Raw genomic sequence first — 7,580 nt, forward strand, 5'->3', positions numbered from 1 at the left:
AACAACTTGAAGATCAAGAAAGAACACAATGCATATATTTTCGAAAATTCAAGAAAAATTAAAAACATGCAATTGACACCAAACTTAAAATTTGACACATGACTCAAACAAAAAACACAAAATTTTTTGTTTTATGATTTTATTAATTTGTTTTTGTATTTTTTTCGAAATATTTTTGGAAATAGAAAATAAAGAAATTCAAAATTTTTAATAAGAATTCCAGGATTCGTTCAATGTTAGTCTAAAGTTTCGGTCCAATAGAATTAGACATGGCCAAGTGGCCAGCCAAGCTTTTGCATATTAATTACAGACTTGTCCTTTCTACAATGAAAAGTGGAAACCTCGGTCCAAAAGATTAGACATGCCTTAACAGCCATCCAGGCTTCAACATATCTCATGAAACTCTAGAATTCATTCTTAAAAAGTCTGAAAAATATATTTTTTAATTTTTCGAAAATAAAAAATAAAAAGCTTAAACATAAAATAAAATTACCTAATCTAAGCAACAAGATGAACCGTCAATTGTTCAAACTCGAATAATCCCCGGCAACGACGCCAAAAACTTGGTGCACGAAATTGTGATTCACACTTTCCACAACTCCGCACAACTAACCGGCAAGTGCACTGGGTCGTCCAAGTAATACCTTACGTGAGTAAGGGTCGATCCCACGGAGATTGTCGGCTTGAAGCAAGCTATGGTCATCTTGTAAATCTCAGTCAGGTAGATTCAAATGGTTATGAGGTTTTGATAATTAAAGGATAAATAAAACATAAAATAAGATAAAGATACTTATGTGATTCATTAGTGGGAATTTCAGACAAGCGTTTGGAGATGCTTTGCTGCTTCTGAACCTCTGCTTTCCTATTGTCTTCTTCCAACCATGCGCGCTCCCTTCCATGGCAAGCTGTATGATCCTCTTGGATGAAAAATACCAAGTACGATCTCTGCACGGCTAATCAATTGTCGGATTTCTCGCCTCGGATGAAAAATACCAGGTACAGCTACCGCATGGCTAATCATCTGTCGGTTCCCGCTAGCGTTGGAATAGGACCCTTGTCCTTTTGCACACTGTCACTGCGCCCAACATTTGCAAGTTTGAAGCTCGTCACAGTCATCCCTTCCTAGATCCTACTCGGAATACCACAGACAAGGTTTAGACTTTTCGGATCTCAAGAATGACTGCCAATGGTTCTAGCCTATACCACGAAGATTCTAATCTCATGGACTCGGTCTGTGTATTAGAGAGCCAAGATAATATACTCCGGTTGTCGTCCAATGACTACGTTGAACATCATGTAGACCGCTTTGTGGTTGTCAGGCACGCGGATCTTGGCTAAGCGAGTAACGAAGATTGGGTGATTGTCACGGGTCACCCCTTCATTTTGACTTAACTGAATTAAGTACGCGAGTATATCTTGGAGAAGAAGTAGGCGTGAATTGAAAGAGAAACAATAGTAATTGCATTAATTCATGAAGAACAGCAGAGCTCCACACCTTAATCTATGAGGTGTAGAAACTCCACCGTAGAAAATACATAAGAGAAAATAGTCTAGGCATGACCGAATGGCCAGCCTCCAAGTCCAAGGATGATCAAAAGATATGAATACAATAGTAAAAAGTGCTATTTATACTAAACTAGTAACTTAGGTTTACAGAAAATGAGTAACTAAGTGCAGATAGTGCAGAAATCCACTTCCGGGGCCCACTTGGTGTGTGCTTGGGCTGAGCATTGAAGCTTTCACGTGCATAGGCCATTCTTGGGGTTAAACTCCAGCTTGGGTTCCAGTTTGGGCGTTTAACTCCAGTTCTGGTGCCAGTTCTGGCGTTTTACTCCAGAAAAAGGTCTGAGGTGGGCGTTTGAACGCCAGTTTGAGCCATCAAATCTCGGGTAAAGTATAGACTATTATATATTTCTGGAAAGCCCAAGATGTCTAATTTCCAACGCAATTAAGAGCGCGCCAATTGGACTTCTATAGCTCCAGACAATCCATTTCGAGTGCAGGAGGGTCAGAATCCAACAGCATCTGTAGTCCTTTTTCAGCCTCTGATTCAGATTTTTGCTCAGGTCCCTCAATTTCAGCCAGAAAATATCTGAAATTATAGAAAAATATACAAACTCATAGTAAAGTCCAGAAATGTGATTTTTGCATAAAAACTAATAAAAATATAATAAAAAGTAACTAAAACATACTAAAAACTATGTAAAAACAATGCCAAAAAGGGTATAAATTATTCACTCATCAGGGTCCCTATACTTTTTTTTCTTTTATTTGGGTTCCTGCACCAATTTTTTTTAGTTGGGTCACTATACAATTAAACCAATTATTGTTAAGAGGGACCTAATTGAAAAAAAAATTTGGTGCAGGGACCAAATTAAAAGGAAAAAAAATATAGGGACCTAATTGAAAATTTTGCGAAACTATAGGACCAACAGAGTAATTAAACTAATTTAAAACTATATGATAATTTCTTTATCGAATTTGAATGGAAGTATAAAACGGTAGATGGTAGATGGAGGGTGATTGGAGTGCACTTGAGTACAAATGACTAAGCTAGGGTGCAACAGTTTTCACATCTAATACAGGTGTTATGGGAAGGTGATGATCCATTGATTATGATTGGATTATGGAGATTTTAATGCTATCCGGGCTAACCATGAAAAAGAGGGAGGCTGAACTAAATCTACCATTCTATGGAGCATTTCATTGATTTCATTAATGATGGAGATTTGGTGGATATAGGGTATGAAGGGAGGAAGTTCACCTAGAGTAATAGGCATTTTGGAGGTAACTTTGTCAAAGAGTGGCTCGATAGAGTTTTGGTTAACCAACAATGGAGAGATGAGCACCCATCAAGCTTTGTGGTACACCTGGATGAATCAGGTTCTGACCATTTTCCCTTGTTACTTAGTTCAGAGAGAGAAGAAAGGAGAACAAAGAGGCGCTTCCGGTTTCAAGAGAGATGGTGTTATAGAGAGGAGGTTACTAATATTGTCAAAGATGTTTAGAACCAAAGGGTTATAGGCTCACCAATGTATCAGTTGATAGAGAAACTCAAGGCATGCTGCCATAAATGGGTAGAGAGGCAGAAAACCAGCTCCACTAATTCACTAATGCAGATATGTGAGTTAGGTCAGACCATAGTAGAAGAGATGGAGAAAGGGGGGGAGTGCTAATGGTCGCAAAATCCAAACTCTTGAAGCTGAATTGGAGGACGCTATCGAGCAAGAAGAGTGATATTGGAAAGAAAAACCGAGAGTTGAATGGCTACATTAGGGGGATAGAAATACTTGATTTTTTCACTCTAACTTTTAGAATAGAAACCGGAGAAATAATATTCAGTATTTAGAGGATGAAGACGGAAATATAGCTTCGGACACTAACGGAATAGGTACATTTGCTAATCTTTCAGAACTTGTTTACTTCTTCTAACCCGAAAGAGCCTAATGGTGTTATTCAGAATATTTCGGTCAAAATTTATGAAGATACCAATAGGGAACTGACAAAGCCGATTACTGAAAAGGAGATCAAGACAGCTTTATTTTCTATCAATCCTTTTTCAACCTTGAGAGATGACGGTTTGACAGCTAATTTTAGAACTACTGGGGAATAATTCAAAGAGATGTTAATGGTTGAGTGAAAAGTTTCTTCTCTGGAGGTTGACAAACCACAATTTTATGGTTTATTTTGGATTAAATTGAGTGGATTTTGTCAACTTTTGTCACACTTATTCATGTAAATTGCATGTTTTTAAGATTCCTTCCTAATTTTGTGCTATGATTGAAAACATGCTTCCTATGCCTTAAAATTGCTAATTTTTTAATCTTCACTTATTACCATTCGATGCAGTGATATGTTTGTTAAGTATTTCCAGGATTTATAGTGCAGGAATGGCTTAGAGGATGGAAAGGAAGCATGCAAAAGTAGAAGAAACACAAGAATTTGGAGATTTGAGAAGCTGATCCCGATGTGTACGCATGAGTGACGCGTACGCATGACCAAGCCATAGTCCAAATGACGTGTACGCGTGGCTGATGGGTACGCGTGACAAGTGGCACGTGCCTCATTAAAGTGGAAACATTAGGGGCGATTTCTGAGCTGGTTTTTGGCTCAGTTTCGAGCCCAGTCTGCAGATTAGAGGCTGGAGAGTGAATGAGGAGGGGGAGAACACAATACACACATTAGTTTTAGATAGATGTAGAATTCTAGAGAGAGAGGCTCTCTCCTCTCTCTAGGTTTTAGGGTTCTTATTTTCTTTTTAGATCTAGATTTATTTTTGCTTCAATTTAGTTTTCCTTTACTTTTTATTGTTCTAGTACCTTAGTTTATCTTCTTCTCTTGTTAATTCCTTTATTTTGCCAATTTTAGTTTATGAACTCTCTTGTTATTTTTAATTCTATTTTAATGTAATTTTATGTTTCCATGTCTTTTTATGTTTACCTTAGTTGCTATTGTTGATTTCTTACTTATGTTAGTTATAGCTTTTATTAATTCTTGCATTTTATGATGTTTCTCTTTATTGCATTTTATGTGTTTGATGAAATGTTTCTTTTAACTATAGAGTAGATTTTTCTATTCTTGGATTGGGTTGGTAACTTGGGTGACTTTGAGTTGCTAATGTCCAAGTTATTGATAATTGGTGTCCATTGACTGTAGTCTTCACTAATTCAATTAGTGAGTAGCTAGGACTTATGGATTAGGGTTGATGAAGCTCATTTGACTTTTCTTCAATTATTAGAGGATGACTAAATGGGATTAATCCTTGTAATTACCATGTTGTGGTTAGTAACAAGGATAATGATCCTAAACCATCAACCCTTACCAAAACCTTTTACCATTTGATTTCCTTTTCTTTGTTAGTTAATTGTCATTTAATTTCTTGTTATTTATATTTCTTGTCCATTAATCCCAAAAACCCTAAAAAAAACCCCATAACCAATAATATACACACTTCCCTGTAATTCCTTGAGAGATGGCCCGATGTTTAAATATTTCGGTTATTTTTATTAGGTTTGCACTAGTGACAAACAAAATTAAACTTTGATTGAGGATTAATTGTTGGTTTGGAACTATACTTCGACGGAATTATTTTTGTGAAATTCCTAACTGACATTAATACTCCATCAGAGGTAAAATGCTTAAAGCTTTTAATCATACAAATATCTGTCTTATTTCTAAGATTTTGAATGCAACTACTATAAAGCATATTAGCCCTATCAGCCTGAGTAGTGTGTTTTACAAAATAATTTCCAAAATTCTTGTTCATCGTATGCAACATATCATGAATAGAGTAATTAGTGATAATCAAAGTGCCTTTCTAAAGGGTAGGCTAATCAGTGACAATATTCTAATTGCTCATGAATTCATGCATTTTCTTAAGAACAAGAATAATAGAGGTTATGAATTAGCTCTGAAGCTATATATGAGTAAGACATATGATAGAGTTGAATGAGACTTTGTTAGGGCTGTTATGAGAAAATTGGGTTTTTGCAATCAATGGTTGAATTGGATTCAGGAGTGTGTGATGATTATTTCATATTCTATTACTGTGGAAGGACAACCACATGGTTATTTTAAACCATGTAGAGGATTGCGGCATGGCGATCTTTTATCAATCTATCTTTTTTTGTGCAGAAGGATTATCCCATCTGCTCCACAGGGGAGAAAAGGAGCTGGATTATTCTGGTTTGAAACCTAATCCTAGATATCTGAGAATCAATCATCTATTCTTTGTAAACGACTCAATTTTGTTTGCTAAAGCTATAGAACAAGACTGTCTCAATTTAACTAGAATTCTTCAAGCCTATTAGGAGGTTAGTGATCAGATGGTTAATCTTGATAAGTCTTTGATCTATTCTAGCAAAAATACCCCTAGTCATGTAAGCAAGCAATTGGCTTTGATTCTACAAGTGGCTAATATTGGGAATCAAGATAAATATTTGGGACTTCCGGCAACGGTTCATAGGTCTAAAAAGGCTACTTTAAACTATATTAAGGACAAGGTGAATCAGAAACACTGGAAATTCTCATTACTCTCATCTAGTGGAAGAGAGATTTTGATCAACGCAATTGAAATCGCTATACCGATTTATATGCTAAGTTATTTTAAACTTCCCAAATCACTTCTCGAAGACATTCAGAAAGCAATTATGCGATTTTTGTGGGGTCAGAGAGGCACAAAACGAAGAATGCATTGAGTTGGATGACAGATTTCATGCAGATCAAAACAACAGGGAGGACTGAATTTTAAGGATTTAAGAGCTTTTAATCTGGCTATGTTAGCTAAGTCAGGTTGGAGATTACTTACTCGGACTCATTCTCTAGTCCACAAGGTCTTCAAGAGTAGATATTTTAAATATTCTAGCATTCTAAATGCAAAAACGGGGTACAATCCGTCATAGGGATAGAGGAGTATTATGGAAGGAAAAAGGGTGTTAGAAAAGGGCATTCTTTGAAAAATTGGAAGAGGTAATTTAGTGAGAAAAACAGAAGACAACTGGCTAAAAGAGCTTAGTCCACACAAATTATCATTCCAGTCTAATTTGAACTATCAGCCTACTTAGATTTCTGAATTAATTCTACCAAACACTCAATGGGACCAGACCAAAATCACTCAACTATTCAATCCAGCAAGTGCACATGCAATATTAGAAACTTCTATACAGCAAGGTGAAGATAAAATTACCAAGCAAAAGGAGAAATCTGGAGAATATTCAGTGGCTTCAGGATATAAAGTAGTGTTCCAGGTTTTCCATCCACCTCAAGAATTTCTACCAGAACGGTAAAGATCAAAACAATTATGGGCTGAGCTTTGGAACTTGAAAAACACGCCCAAAGTTATGAATTTTTTGTGGAAGACTTTACATGTAGGGATCTCAATAAAAGCAATTCTTCATTCAAGATTCAAAATATAAACCCCACCTGTCCGATTTGTGATGCTATGGAGGAATCGGTACACCATTGCCTTTGGGGATGTCAAAGCGCGGTTGAAGCATGGGATCTTGTAGGACTTCCACTATTGAATCAAGTTATAGATCCATGAAGATGGTGGTTATCTTTAATGGAGTCTTTGAATAGAAGCCGAGAATCTTGAAGGAAGAAGGAGCTTGCTACGAACCTTATTTGGCGCATCTAGAAGGCAAGAAATGTTGTTGTCTTTGAGAATCGGAACGATTACTAATGAAAATAGCTGAAGAAGCTTGCTGCATGATTGAGAAGAGACGCCTCTTACATGAAGCGTGAAACTCTCATCTGAACCTACTTTACCTTTACTTTTCTTCATTTTCCTATTGTTGTTTTACCTTTCTATTAACATAGTTCAAAATACCTTTTTGCTTGTAGTCCATTATGGACTAACCAATTTTATCTAATGAAATTCATTGTCTATGGGAAAAAACAAAGTAAACGTGCAACACTGTCAAATTATATATTTTATAAAAGAAAAGTGTACTTTGTGAGTGAACGAATCAGAAGGAGATTTTCTTTTCTTTATTGCCATAGTGGTTGCGTTAAAACTTTTTTTTTTATGTCTTAATGTCAACAAATTAGGTTAGAGAATAAAATAATACTTACTACAACGG

Source organism: Arachis ipaensis, chromosome B8, assembly GCF_059453495.1.
Source record: "Arachis ipaensis isolate K30076 ecotype BB chromosome B8, ASM5945349v1, whole genome shotgun sequence".
NCBI classification, from domain to species: domain Eukaryota; kingdom Viridiplantae; phylum Streptophyta; class Magnoliopsida; order Fabales; family Fabaceae; genus Arachis; species Arachis ipaensis.